This window comes from Anabrus simplex, chromosome 5 (assembly GCF_040414725.1).
Source record: "Anabrus simplex isolate iqAnaSimp1 chromosome 5, ASM4041472v1, whole genome shotgun sequence".
In the NCBI taxonomy this organism is placed as follows: Eukaryota; Metazoa; Arthropoda; class Insecta; order Orthoptera; family Tettigoniidae; genus Anabrus; species Anabrus simplex.
The window spans coordinates 27,625,740-27,641,626 of record NC_090269.1 but is presented as its reverse complement, the minus strand read 5'-3'; positions in this window follow the sequence as shown (position 1 = coordinate 27,641,626).

The following is a 15,887-nucleotide window of genomic DNA, read 5'->3' as shown; positions in this document are numbered from 1 at the left end:
TCCCACCTTTACCGCCTCAAGGGCAGTGTCCTGGAGCGTGAGACATTTGATCGAGGATACAACTGGGTAGGACGACCAGTACATCGCCTCACCTGCTATGCTGAACAGGGCCCTTGTGGGGGATGGCGATGTCACAGGCATATAAAACTGTAATATTACAGAACGTGGCATGTAATTCGCTTCTATTAGGCAGATGGCGCCTCTTGCCATCAGAGTTGACGAAGCAATTCTCTCTTGCTACTCTTTGCCTTTTGCTCTCTGAGAGAGTCAACAATGACTTGTGTTGAGAAGATGGAAGCGTTGGGCTGTGAAATGATTATGCTAAATTTTATATGGTAGCCTATTATAAATCGATTTACCATTTGCCCTACACGACTCTCTATCTAGAGTCAATGTTCATAATTACATAGAATCGTCGGGTTCTATCCTACGAGGTTTAAGGTATTTATATCACTTTCTGATTTGTCATAGTTATGCTGACATGGTGTTCTGCAGACCTTTTATGTCTTTCGTTTTGTGCGTCTGTTTTTCGTACATTTATTCATATGTGAGGGCGGAGGGTAACATCGATCTGTGTGAATGATGTGCTTGCCTGTCTACTACTAGCTGAGCATGTTTGGTGTTGATATTGTTTAACGCTAATGCGATGCATTTCATATTCGCCTTGGGTGAGACGATATGAATATGTCATGTAGCGTGCATAATGTTTGACGGTCACGATTGTAACTGGATGAGCCTGGCCTACTATGCGGCGATCCAGGGTTACGATCTGGGTATTTGAATCAAGCTCGCGAGCCTGTGATTTTGCTTGTTATGCTGTACAGATTGTCTCGTAACGTGTTTTGACACCACTATCTATTGGTCTTGCACATTCTGGTCTCTACGCTGTGCGTACGTGCGTTTGTGTGGATTGACTGGTTGGATTTATGTTATTTTTCCGCATCTCACGGGTGTTATTTTTACACCATCATTACATTTGCTCTCGGCTTTGCATGCCCGATTACTTGTTTATTTCAATAGATTTTTCTTTCTGTTTTATATGTTTAATTGTTAGATATGCTTCTTGATCTCGTAACTATGGCAACCTCTCAGTCTCCTTGTTTTGTTTTGTTTCCTTTACCGGGCCTACTTCTCGGTATTTTTTGTATCTGGGGGTGCTGTATCTGTGGAGACAATTGTTGTATTCGCATCTTTGAATGTATAATTGGAGTTCAATCTAGCTTTACCGAATGCTTTGATTGTGTGGGTTTTAAAGTAATGTTTGTTTCTTTCACGCGTGTCCAACTTCTCACTCTGGAGAAAGGAATGCCTTGCGTCAAGAGTTAATTTATTTTTCCAAGAAAGATCTATTTTGATCACAATTGTCATCACATTTCGCAACGCCTCTGTTGCATCCCCGTCGATGTTTACAAGGCAGAATTCTGTGGTTTGAGAAAAAAAAAATATGTCTGCGTGTACAATTCTCTTTAAGTCTTTAAATCCTTTTCTCTGTATCCCTACTTTTTTTTTCTGTTTGCATATTCATTCGAATTTCATGTTATGTTAATAAACCTTATTCTTGTGATCCCAATCTTTTATTGTGTGTATATGCCTTTTCTACTTCCTTTCATTAGTTTAAGAGGCACGAATGTGTACCACACCAAGTTTGGCATGTGTTGCACAATTCTAATATCGCATCCTCGAGGTAAGTATTTTGTGTGCGTTAGGACTGAGTGGTGGTGTAGTTGTGACCCTCTCCCGTCTCCCATTCAACCTTGCAATAGGGTGACTAAAGTTTTCAACCTCTAAATTTTGTAAATCTTGTCTCGGCTTTAAATGTTCCTCCTCAAGTCACCCCCTTGTACTGTAGTATGGGATTAGCCTCTGTATCTTTGGACCGTAGCCCGCTTAGGTTTCTAGTAATTTCTCTAAAGAGTGCTGGTGTTTCGCCTCCTTGCATTTCGTTAATGGCCGGTTATGTGCAACCTTTCCTTTTTACCCAGAAATCCTTGTAGTATGGGTAATTATGCCCCTGTTTATCCTATATTATTCATAAGGTAACTATTCTTCGTTTTAGTTCCCTTTGGGAACAGTGACTACTGAGCAATTTGAAAACTTTGAAGTGGAGTCACCCGATGGGTTGCCTAGTGAAATTTTAACTGCGTCATGACAAACTTATTGCTATACTCTTGTATTTTGGAGCTCAATCTCCTGCGTAGTGTACCTGCTCGGGAAAAATCTTGCTCTTGCAAAATATTGTACCTGTCTGGAACAATAATTAATGCTCTTCTCCGTGTAATTGGTAATAATTATCTCATGTTTTTGTACCTGATTTCAGGACTTCTAAGTCCCAGATATTGTTAGAGCTGACGAGCTCATTATTAAGCTGTTCTATTGTTTTTCTTATTCATTCAAATTTTCTATCTCTCAATTTTAAGACAGGAAAGAAATAAAATTTCCAAATTAGTTATGTTAAGTGCTGCCCTAAGTAATTCCTTACCGGGCGAGTTGGTCGTGCGCGTAGAGGCGCGGCTGTGAGCTTGCATCCGGGAGATAGTAGGTTCGAATCCCACTATCGGCAGCCCTGAAAATGGTTTTCCGTGGTTTCCCATTTTCACACCAGGCAAATGCTGGAGCTGTACCTTAATTAAGGCCACGGCCGCTTCCTTCCAACTCCTAGGCCTTTCCTATCCCATCGTCGCCATAAGACCTATCTGTGTCGGTGCGACGTAAAGCAAAAAAAAAAAAGTAATTCCTTGTCCAACCATTCAAACCAGGCGTTTCCTATTCCTGTTTGAAACACGGAAACCCCGGAACAATTATTATTATTACTAACTAAGTGGTTTTAGCTACCGTGTGCAGATATTTTGGTTTGACACAATATAGGCTGCCTGCGTGTCAATTTCGTCGGTCCATTTTACTCTACCAGATGCCAGATGAACGGAGCTTTGTAGGATGGCTGAGTTTTAATGTTTTGTATTAGGTAAACACTCATTTTTTCACCAGAAAGCGTTTACATGCCGACGTCGTAGGACATGGGGTGCCGAATTGTATTTTTTCTTTATGTCCTTCAAAATTCTGACTATTTCTGCCGAGTTAAATCCACAAACTTGGGAACGGGTAGCCGGCACTTCGCTGCTGATCCATAGAGGGAATTAATACTGGAAGAAAAACACAAACTTATTGCCTAGCTAAACTTCTAAAGTCTATATTAAAAGATACACACGTACACTACTGCATGATTACCCCGACCTCAGGTGAAGTGAACTGCTGCCGGGTTTTACGATTACAAAATGATTCAAAGTTATTTAACGTCCAAGTCTAGAGCTTAATTCCTCGCTTTGGTATTACAAACGCGAATAATTTCTTAATATTAATTTCTGTCATGTTTCATCTGCTGTTCCATGTCGTAACCAAATGTACAGTAACTCACTAACTTTGAGCGGGCATGCGTTCTCGTTCGTCTGTTTATTCGAAGAAGGAACACATAAAGTTGAAAGTTACGTAGTGCTTTACTTTCATCTAATTAATTAACAGTCGTTTGAACTTCCATGAGGGGAAGTATGTATGGAGCTAATAAAGACATTTGAGAACAGTTGTAATTATAACTTTGTAGAATGTGTTTCCTCGAAAGCTTTTAACATTCGAATGTTCATTTCTTCCTCACTGATCCACCTTAGTCTCTGTAGTCCTCCTAGGAGTGCATATTGATGAGTACTTCGTTAATACAGGGTGGTCGGAAACGAAATGAACCGTGTATATGAGCGTTAGAATGTTGGTCATACTGATAGGTAATTTGAAAAAAATTACGTCGATATCTCACACCGTTGTCATTTTATCAGCCAATCAGAGCACTTCACTGACGACTTCAGATGGACTTTGTGAGGCAGTGTTGCTAAATCGGCACGTGGCTTATGACCGGCTTGAGAGCGTCAATAGAAGAAAACTTATCCAGGGGAGGGACATGAAAAACGATTTCCCTGCTGATAGGCTCGGCATATAGCAAGCACGCTACGGTGGTATTGGCTGAAACCCGCGATGTGTTAGATGACTCTCAAGCCCGAACAAGACACGTTCAGATTTAGCAACACCGTCTTATAAACCCCACTTGAAATCACCCGTGAAGCGATCTGATTGGCTAACTTCAGCAGCTGATAACACGACAACAGTAATCGAATTTGATGTCGGAGAAGACCCTGTCTAGCAGTCTTGTAAGCACAGCTGCTCCCGTGGTGAGCCCGAAAGGCACGCGGTTGTATTCGTACAAGTTCCAGTCCGTGGCAAACGCTGTAAGATGTTTAGATTCTTCCGCCAGAGGGGTCTGGTTATACGCCTGATTGAGGTCTAAGATGGTGAAGAACTTAGCTTTTCGAAACCATGAAAAGCAAGAGTGAAGGTCGGGAAGGGACACAGATTGTAACACCACCTTCCGATTGAGAGCCCTATAATCAATCACAGGCCTGAAGCCACCTTGGGGTTTCGGAACTAGGAAAATAGGCGATGAATACGCCGACTTAGAGGGCCGAATTATACCATCTTTCAACATCTGATCTATGATCTCTTTCAGAGCTTTCATTTTAGGAGGAGATAACCTAAAAGGTGGAAACCTAACAGGGATCGCATCAGTAACCTCAATCTTGTATTCGATAAGGTCAGTAACACCAAGAGTATCGGAGAAAACTTCTGGAAACGACTGACACAACTTACGAATACTATCGGCCTGCTCCTCAGGTAGATGTCTAAGGTCTAACAACATCTCATCCTGGATAGGCGAAACAGATGAACATGACACAAAACTACATTTAAGTAAGGGGATTTTGAAATTACTAGCAAATTTGAAAGTGCACGACTTGCTCTGAATGTCGAGCATTAGACCGGTGTGCGACATGAAATCCGCTCCTAATATAATGGGGCAAGGCAAATGCTTCGCCACAAACAGTTTAAATTTCCAAGTAAATTTAGAAATTCGAATTTTGGCATACAGAAAACCTAAAATTTCTAATGGAGAAGTGTTAGCCGAAATGCACTGAACCGAAGACGAACAAAAAAATCAGAAAATTTACAAACGGATTTTAATTTGGAATACCATTCAACCGAAATAATGGAACACACACTGCCAGAACCTAATAGAGCTTTTACCGGTTCATTATTCAATTCAATTTTGAGAAATGGTACAGGTGCGGTGGTATCCGCCGCAATGTTAAGACATTCTTTGGGACCTTCAAAAGATAAATTAGAAGACTGAGTTTTCCCTGAGATTTGATCGGATTTAACCGGGGCTGAGCCTGAAGAAGGTGGACACGCCGACTCAACCGATGCCACTAGTCACTTTTGATTATTGGTGGAAGTTGCACCCGAGGTTGAGCAGGAGGGAGTGCTATTAGAATTCGGGCAATTTTTGGCAATATGGGAAAAAGCGCCACATTTAAAACAGCCTCGAGATGACCCTGCTCCATTCTTTGTCCCGTTGGATCTGATCAAAGGGCACTTGTTCCACAGTTGGTCAGGCGACCCACAAGCATAACATTTGCGGGGTGTTCGGCGAGGTGAAGGTCGAACATTACCAGAAAATGGAGGGGGCTTTTTCGCGACACGTAATGTGTCCGCATATCTAACTCCGTCAGCTGAGACAGCCATAGCTTCTAATTCGGCAAAAGTTTGCGGACGCGACGCAAAACACAAGTATGACCTGTAAGATGGTGAAATTCCTTCCACAATAGCCTGTACAATTTGATCTTCAGGGAAATGTAGAGCAAATACCCTAGTATAGAACTTAATATCTTGCATGAAGTCTGCCAAGTTTTCATCCAATCGCTGTACTCTATAATAGTACTTCTGAATTAGAGATGACTTAGCTCGAGGCGGGATGAAGTTAGCTAGCAGGTGGGCATGGAAGTCTTCAATAGATGATTGTTCAGCAATGGCTCTTACTATTTTGTCTGAGAGGACACCAATGGAATAAGGGTAAATGATCTGAAGGATTTGACACGGAGAAAGAGAAAAAACAAGAGCATGATCCTGAAACTCAACTAAAAATCTTAAAACGCAATGACCTCATTAGTAGAGTTAACGGAAAATTTAGAAATACCCCTGAGCAACATTGCTAAAGGGTGGGGCAAACTGTTGAAGCCGAGTGACATAACGGGTAAAGGCCTAGGGGGCGAAGAAGCTGTTTCAGAGACTGCATTATTCAAAACAAAGGGTGGAATGGATGTGCGACGACCGGACTCAGTTTCTAATGGGGCAGATGTTTGTTGAGTTGCCACGGATTTTCTACCTCCTTCACCCGTGGGAGAATGCTCCTCGCTAACTACGTTTACCAGAGTGGGTTGGTCGGTTTTGGGGGTACTGCCCCAGTTAACAATAGGCTAACCTAACTGGACAATTTAGAAAGGTTTTCGAGAACAGCACTAGCCTCCTTCCCTTGAATGTCATTTAACTTAAGAGACAATAGATCAGTAACCCTATTGTAAAAATGGAACAATCTAGCTTGCACACGTTTAAGTTGATTAGGTGATGGATCACCCCCTTCAAAAAACTAATTACAGATGCTAGCTCAGTAGCGTTATCAGTGATCGTGGAGAGAGCGTTGTCAATATCTTTCTCCCCCAAAATGGGGATACTAATCGGCAAATCAAGAGAATCTTTAAGCTTAGCGGTATCGGCCGCAACCGTGCCTCCAGATTGAACATTTCTAATAGTTAATTCGTAAATTAACTCCTCCTTTCGCAAATAGCCGGGATGGAGGACATCGCGAGGACCGGACATGATGACAGACACTTTACAAGTTTAGAAAAATCGAAAAATTCCAGCGACTGAGAAAACTGTTAGAGTACAAAACAAAAGCAATATTTAGCCATCAAAAGTGCTAAAATGAAACCCATTCAACCACGCTCTGCTACCACTTGTTCCGAGGTATCTGTGGAACAGCAGAGGTGAAAGAAGGTGCGGGCTGGAATGGGTCTAACTACAAGTCCGAAAGATGAATTAAAAATTTAAATAAAGGTTATATTTTCAATAGACAACAAGATTCAACAAATTTTCACTAGGTGAAATAACAATGAAGAACATCAGGTACAATTATAACTTTAGAAACTAAAGCACAAGTTAAGGAGTCCTTACAAATCCTGGGCTTCGAGCCCCAATTTCACAATCCTTCAGCTCTCAGCTCATAACCACAAAATACCAAAGGGCATAAAGCCCCTAATTCCATGGAGCACTTGCTCCCACCTAGTAATTTCAAGCCTCCCAGAGCCACCTTTCCAAAAATACCAGAAAGAGCTGACCCGCTCTCAATCTTTCAAGCCTATTAAAGGCAATGCCAGACCTTACAATTAACTGCCATCAAGGCAGAACTTACAAATATAAACAGGGGTATCTCGTACCCAATCTACTGGGCCTTCGCTGGAAGGAAAAGAAAACGGGTTAAGTTAATGGCCCAAAATACACAACTGAATGGAGGCGAGTACTTGCACTCCTACATGAAAGCTTGTTAAAACCTAAGTGGCACTAGGCCGATTCAACAGGGGCTATTCTTACACTAGGGAGGTGACTCGTATCAGAAAATGTTAATACATTAGGAAAGAGAAGAAAATCGGTTATGAAAACGTAGTCACCTCAGATCAAAATGAAGGGGAGCTCCCCGATTTACAGTTAAAGTAACATGAAAATTTTACATCGAAATGGTATAGCTTACATCAAAACGGTTTCGGACCTTTCCCGAGGATTAAACTGCTGAGATAGCAAGAAATTAAAGATGTTAAACGGCCATTGCCTCTTTGAAGGGCTGCTGACTGATGAAAGAGGCGCTTCCCGCCCCCTGCTATTCTTCCATACACTAAGCTAGATGTTGTACGAGAGGCCGAGAGACCAGAAAATCAGCAGCTTTTATACCCTCGCGGATGATTCGAGACCTTTCATGAATAATTAAGACACACCCACATGCGTTTATTGGTCGGCTAATAGTTACAAGTCAAAAATGAAGAAGAAACCTGTGATTGGAGGGAAATTAATTACAGAAATTACTGATTGGGTAAATTCACAACAGGCGGAAAGAAAGGATTAATATTGCCAACCCACCAACGAAAGAACGAAATTTAGTAAAGACAACAACTTATGAATACAAAATATCTTCAAGGAAAGTTCCTTCACTTCGCACCAGGGTGCATGATCATAGTTTTTGGCAGAGACATCTGTGAGCGAATGTCCACACTTCTTGATAATTAGAAAACAAAAACAATTCGAAATTAACACAGTGACATCTTCTGATAAACGGTTGAATTAATTCAGTTTCAAAGTTCAGAATTTCAACTGTAGAGGAGAACTTTAAGGTGGAAAATTCAAATGTGCGGCGTATAGGTGTACCAACCGGTACAATTATTATTATTATTATTATTATTATTATTATTATTATTATTATTATTATTATTATTATTATTATTATTATTATCCCCCAAGGAAAAATCGTATCTACGCTAGTGGAGTGAATAGCTGGTGGACATATTCCAGGAGTAGAGAAACCTGAAGGAAAGTTTTGCAGGAGGCGAGGCCCACATTGGACTGTGGAGATGATGATGATGATGATCAAATACGTTTGATTCTGCGTCCGTCTTGTAATACAGCAGAGAAAGCTCACTGCCGCTAGTGTAGTTGAGTGTGAACTGGAATTTGAAGCCGGCAGCTTGGCAAACGGACAGCACCAGTCGGTTTAGACTTCATTACCTGCTAGTGTAGCGTGCTCAATAATTCATTTACAGGATCTGATAAGACTCGATAGCAAACCTACGACACGCGCAGTCCATTCTGACTGCAAAATACGCCGGTGTATAATCGTGGTATTTCGACAGTGATGTGAAGAGTACAAGAAAAAACTGGACTAAATTAGAGTTACCTGAGAAATATGTTACTTAATTAAAATTACAAATTACTGTTTCAACGAGTAATCAGTCAAATTACAATTACTTTACAGAACGCTAGTCTTAAGGAAGTCACATACAGGTAAACCTTGTTATACGCGATAGTTACGTTCCGCGGAATTGCCGCGCATACCGAATTCGCGTAAATCGAGTCATTTTATATGTAAAATATAGGGTTAGGTTTCCATTTACTCACATGTTATGTTTAAAATAGCAAATATTATTAGTATTTCTATTAAAAAAAATCATTAACATGTTTCTTAAACGCATTTTAATGCAAACGTTATACACTTTAAAATGTAACACTTAAACACACAACAATAAAATAAACTCTACATACAAGCTCCTGACTTTAGCTTGAATAGCAGCTCCGGAGAAAGGCATGTGTTGTTGGTTGAGATGCTCAATCCGATTCATTCTTTGCATCGCTTCCGAGCGAGATTTGGCCATTCCAGTCACACTTAAGTTAGCAAAAGATTGAACAGCTTTTTCGAATTGATTCGACATTGTCACGAATAGTTCTCACAGTAGATTCACTAAGTCCCAAAGCACGCTGAATATCAACAATACGCTCACCTTTCTCATAGCGATCCAAAACTAACTTTGTTTCTAACGAATATGACTTCGACAGGCACACTTTCTTTCCTTTTATCCGGCGTTTTAAATACGCCTGTCAAGAGTGCAACTTCACAGCTCTACTGATCGGAATTGACGATTCAAGTCTCGACAAACACGACAGAAGATCCGCGTAGAGATATGCTCGCCTCGTTTAACCTTGGCGCGCAATATAGTGTAGGTTAGAGTTAGGACCGCATGTCTGTACCGGCCTTAAGGCATTACAGCTTCCACGTACAGTATTCTTAACAGATGGCAGCACTAGACTAAAGCCAAAATCGCGTATATGCGAAAACGCGGATAACGAATCCGCGTATAACGGGGTTTGCCTGTATATTTTTCGCACGGGGCTGGAATAATAACAAGTTTGCAAGGAAACGATATTACTTCATTTTCTTGATTTTATTGTCGCATAAAGACTTGTTTTACAACTTGCTTTACGTCGCACCAACACAGATCAGTCTTATGGCGTTCATGGAATGGAGAGGGCTAGGAGTGGCAAGAAAGCGACCGTACAGCTCCATCATTTGCCTGGTGTGAAAATGGGAAACCACGGAAAACCATCTTCAGCCCTGCTGACGGTGGGATTCGAACCCACTATCTCCCGAATGCAAGCTCAGAGCTGCACGGCCAACTCACTCGGTGCATAAAGACATCATCACCAGGTAAGACTATACATGATACCTTGGAAATTTCGAAATGATCTTTCCCCATCATTTTATTTTAGTTAATGATTTTTACGCCTCTGTAGTGTAGTGGTTAGTGTGATTAGCTGCCCCCCCCCCAGAGGCCTGGGTTGGATTCCCGGCTCTGCCACGAAATTTGAAAAGTGGGGACTGGAACGGGGTCCACTCAGACTCAGGAGGTCTACTGAGTAGAAGGGGGTTTCGATACTCACCTCAGACATCCTCGAAGTGTTTTCCATGTTTTCCCACTTCCCCTCCAGTCAAATGCCGGGATGGTACGGAACTTAAGGCCACGGCCGCTTCCTTCCCTCGTCCTTGCCTATACCTTCCAATCTTCCCATTCCTCACAAGGCCCCTATTCAGCATACTAAATGAGGCCGCCTGGGCGAGGTACTGGTCTTCCTCCCCATTTGTATGCCCGACTCAAAGTCTCACGCTCCAGGACACTGCCCTTAAGGCAGTAGAGGTGGCATCTCTCGCTGTGTCCTAGGGAAATCCAACCCAGGAGGGTAAACGGATTAAATAAATAAATAATAATAACGACTTTTAATGTTTCAAATAAATTATATGGTTCTTAAAATTTTCGTCGTTAATCCTTGACGTCTCTGGCGGAAAGTTCATATTTCCATTAATTGAAAAGACGCCCTACCAGGGCACTTGAAGAAGTACCTGTGTTTAATTTTAAGAACATCGTTGGAATGTCTTTGAAAGTCATTCCTGTAAACATGTGGTTGTTCGTTGGGTAGAAGACGAGAGAGACGTCAAGCTGCCGTTCTGTGGGATATTTGCGGAATACCTCTGGAGGTTACAATCGTCTTCGAATAGCACTAAGGGTGGCTGTTAAAATGTCAACAGTACCACAGAGTGTAGCCCATTATTTCACACCGTAAGGTATTTTATGGCATTTACTGTAATGTTTACTGTATTTCTCCTCCAATTCCGTTTTCTGCTTTATTTTCTTACCTCTGATTTGCCTAAATTTCTCCTCTGTTACCGCTTTCTTAAATCCGTCATTCATATAATGACTATTTAGTGAGGGGCATTTCACTTTTACAATTACTTGGTATTTACATATTTGTCCTATCCGGCTGTCCTCAGTTACCCTGTCTTCAATTAATTTAAACCTTCTTAACTGTATTACTTTCCTCCTTAATTTCTCCGTTTGTATGCGAGTGCTAATCCCGAAAACGACTCTATTCCTTTGAGGAAAAATTCCAAGATGTTCAATTGAGTAACATTTTCACCTGAAAAATATCGAAATGTGGAGAAAATTTAAATGACGGTGCAGACCTTTGTTTCGGGGTAATTGGTGGATAAAGGGTAAGTCGTATCGCAAAACAGCACATTCATGGCTCAATTTGGAGATATCTATAACTTTGGTCCTATGACATTTTGTCGTATCTCGATCCCTTCGTCTATACCTTAGATAGAGCTACATTTCTCGGCTTTAGGTTAACTTTGTACTTCCATTAGGGCTGATAGATTTCCAGTAGCCCAAAAGCAGGTGTAGTTTATATTTCAGGATTGTGTTATCAGGTGCGTATGACGTCAAGGTATCATTTGGAGTTCGCCTTTATAGAAAGATATTCCCAATAGTTATTTGTTAAATTCGGTCTATCAAAAGACTGTAGATAACGTAGTTTAAGAATGTGTTATTTCCGTTGTTTTATGCCGTATACGTATTTATAGTACAACGGTAAATAATGCAGATTCTTACGAAATTTTGGATTTTGAATCCAAGTCCCGTGGAACACTTCGTGCATGTCACGTCAAGTTGGGTTGACGAGAATAACTAAAAAGCCATTTTACTGTTTTCGATTGAACGGATAATAAGGGAGGTTATCATCAACGATGGGTTTCATGAGATACAACGCACTCCAGTGGTCAGAGAAACAACAATATGTAACCGAGAAGTGGCGAGAATTTCGCACAACTTCGGACCAGGAACTTCAGCGTACATGAAATGAAATGCCGTATAGCTTTTTTTTTAGTGCCGGGTTCGGCTCGCCAGTTGCAGGTCTTTCTACTTGACGCCAGTAGGCGACCTGCACGTCGTGATGAGGATCAAATGATGATGAAGACAACACATACACCCAGCCCCCCGTGCCGTAGGAATTAACCAATTAAAGTTAAAATCCCCGACCCCGCCAGAAATCGAACCCGGGACCCTATGAACCGAAGGCCAGTACGCTGACCGTTCAGCCAACGAGTCTAAGACAGAAAGAAGAATACCAAATGTGTCACGAGAGATCTTTTACATGCCGACATCGTACGACATGAGTGTCGAATAGACTTTTCTCCGCCATTCAACAATTCGACTACCTCTTCTCTGTTTGAACCCGCTATCTTGGGATCCAGAGGCCGACACTCTTACCACTGATCCACAAAAGCAGCTGCTCTGAGTAGTAATACGCAAAGATAGAGACCACTGATCAGTAAAGTACTGTGTTAAATGCTGGTATTATAACAGACGTCCGCCTCTGTGGTGTAGTGGTTAGCGTGATTAGCTGCCACCCCCGGAGGCCCGGGTTCGATTCCCGGCTCTGCCACGAAATTTGAAAAGTGGTATGAGGGCTGGAACGGGGTCCACTCAGCCTCGGGAGGTCAACTGAGTACAGGTGGGTTCGATTACCACCTCAGCCATCCTGGAAGTGGTTTTCCGTGGTTTCCCACTTCTCCTCCAGGCGAATGCCGGGATGGTACCTAACATAAGGCCACGGCCGCTTCCTTCCCTCTTCCTTGCCTATCCCTTCCAATCTTCCCATCCCTCCACAAGGCCCCTGTTCAGCATAGCAGGTGAGGCCGCCTGGGCGAGGTACTGGTCATTCTCCCCAGTTGTATCCCCGACCAAGAGTCTGAAGCTCCAGGACACTGCCCTTGAGGCGCTAGAGGTGGGATCCCTCACTGTGTCCGAGGGAAAAGCTGACCCTGGAGGGTAAACAGATGATGATGATGATTATAACAGACTAGTTGTTCTAGGCTACTCGTCCTTGCTATACGGTACAGCGGAGATGAGTGCCAGTAGAAGAGAGAGAACGCACATCAATAGTCATGCAGTGTGATGTTATTGTTCATGATTAACAAAGGACCATTTCCTAAGTTATTCACAGTTATGCCAGTCAGAGTTGGCCCAATCAAAAAATGCTACTGTGATATAAAATGTTCAAAAGTTCCTTTTGGGGAGGATTGTAAGTATCTAGGTGTTAATATAAGAAAAGATATTCGTTGGGGTAATCACATAAATGGAATTGTAAATAAAGGGTACAGATCTCTGCACGTGGTTATGAGGATATTTAGGGGTTGTAGTGTGATAGTACATATATCACACCCCAGAATTATATGTAGAAGTTAGAGATATTATTGTCAGTATTCGACTTATTATTATTATTATTATTATTATTATTATTATCAGTATTTCATTTGTATATTTTGCCATTTATATTGGTAAGCTGGAAGATATCCACATATGTAGGTATGAGTAATTTGTTTTGCACGAGTGGGAAAACATTGCTTTAATAACTCTGGTAATTTGAATGAGTCATATGGCTGCCCCAGTGTTTGTTGTGATGTACTTGTGTCGGGAAATTCATGAGTCATGTATATATCCCAGCCTGATGAGATGAGCTTGTTGTTGTATTAGGAAAGTTTGGTGATTCATGGAATATACCCCAGAGTTTGTTACTGTCTTGGGAGGAAGAAGTAGTTCAGGGCTTGGGCTTGAGAAGAGGACCACCCATGATTGGTGGGCAAGCACCAATCCAGACGTCTCATCTGAGAGAAGGAGGATGTTGATGTCTATAAAGGTTGATCATACGGCGGCAACCAAGACATTGTAAGGGTGATTGTAAAGGTGATTGTAAAGGAACGAGAAGGAAGATAACTACAAGCAGTAACACTCATACCTGCCAACCCTTCCGATTTACCCGGAAACTTTCCGGTTTTTAACTCGTCTTCCGATTTTCCGATTTATTTTTACTTCTTTCGATTTTTTACTAATATAACCTCTAGTACGGCCAATACTCTTCCCCTAGAAAAAAAGGATTTATTCTTATGTGCTTGTGTAATTTACGAAACCTAATTTTCAAGCGTATTTGATGCTTTATTTCGCCTTCATGTATCGTGTTTCCCGCTCACCACAGCAGCGTGTGAGCTTTGAACTGGGGATTCGGGGCGGCAATCGTCCTGCAAGCAAGAGTTAATCGGGACGAAATAACGAGTTTGTTATTGTGTTGTTCGCGCGCTGTTAACATCGTTTCTGTGCGTAGTTTCGTCGGAGTTGTAGGCCACGTGTTTTTTCTTGCATTTCTACGACATTTTCTGGTATTTTCTTTTCTCGTTATGGCCAAAAATATGACAAACTTTATCTCCAAGTGCTCAGAGATGCCTATAAATTTCTGTACATTTTACCGGCTATTAAAGGAAACTACCGTATTTTCTCGCGTACCGTAATCGACGCCCTTGCATAATTTACACATCCCAATATTTTTGGGTCCAAAGTGGAATTTGACACACCCACAACTTCGATCATCCATCACTCAGCTCCGGATGGATTTCGAAATTAAGATGCCAACTACTCAGGTAGCAGACTTCCTATTGCGAAAGCGGGCATTCAACGTGCTGTATTAGCCGGCAGGAAATCTCACTGCACTAGTTTTACGAGTGTTTCGCGTACGGAACATTCTGTGGTCTCAAAATTGTTTGTCAGTCCACAGTACTCGATTAATACTGCATCATACGAACTTGCGGTGATCAGCTACGCCGAAACATACGGGAATAGAGCAGCGGGCAGCAAGTTTTCAGTGTCCAAATGAAACATGCGCTACCGCGGTAACAGAAGTGCACTTCAAGCGGCCAACAAGTCTCGCAAAGCATTTCGCGGACCAAAAAGCGGCAAGTTTCCGCAAGTGGAGGATTATCTGCTTAACCATATGATTTTGTTACGCAATGTCGGATAAGCCGTTTCTCACAAAATGCTGCATTTTAAAGAATGAGAAATAGCCGCGGCACGTGGAATCATTGTCTCGTATTTGAAGGTTAGCCGAGGCTGAATTAATTTTATGAAGAGAAATGGACTTTCTCTTCGAAGAACAACATTATGCCAAAAAGTGACGAATGATTTCAACCATTGTCAACGCTTTGTGATTGAGAAGCGTAAAGTGAAGGAATATTTTATCTCCCTTATAGGAACCGCAGGTCAGGCGCCAATCAGTTTCCATATACAGTACAGTACCACAAAGTCGAACAAGCGATAAGAAAGGAACATACAGTGTTATCGCACGCGCTACCGGAAGCAAAAAAACAACGATGTACTGCAATGCTTGCTGTAACAGCTGATGGCAGAAAGCTTGCACCTTACATTGTTCTAAAACGAAAACCAATGCCTAAAGCAAAATTTCCGCTAGTGATCCACGTTCGTATTCAAGAAAAAGGCTGGATGGACACGTCACTCGTACAAGATTGCATACGAACGGTTTGGGGTAATGTAACAGGGTCCCTCCTTCGATGCCCGGCCCTTCTCGTGTTGGACAATTTATTTAAATTTTTTTTTTTTTTTTTTTTTTTTTTTTGCCGGTATGTCATTCAGGTCGTATTGTCAGCTCGTAATGGGAAGAACATTTTCCAGTGTCGGTACTTCAAACCCACGTGTCTAACTTATCTGATGTACCCTATTTGACTTTTCAGAAAAAATCTC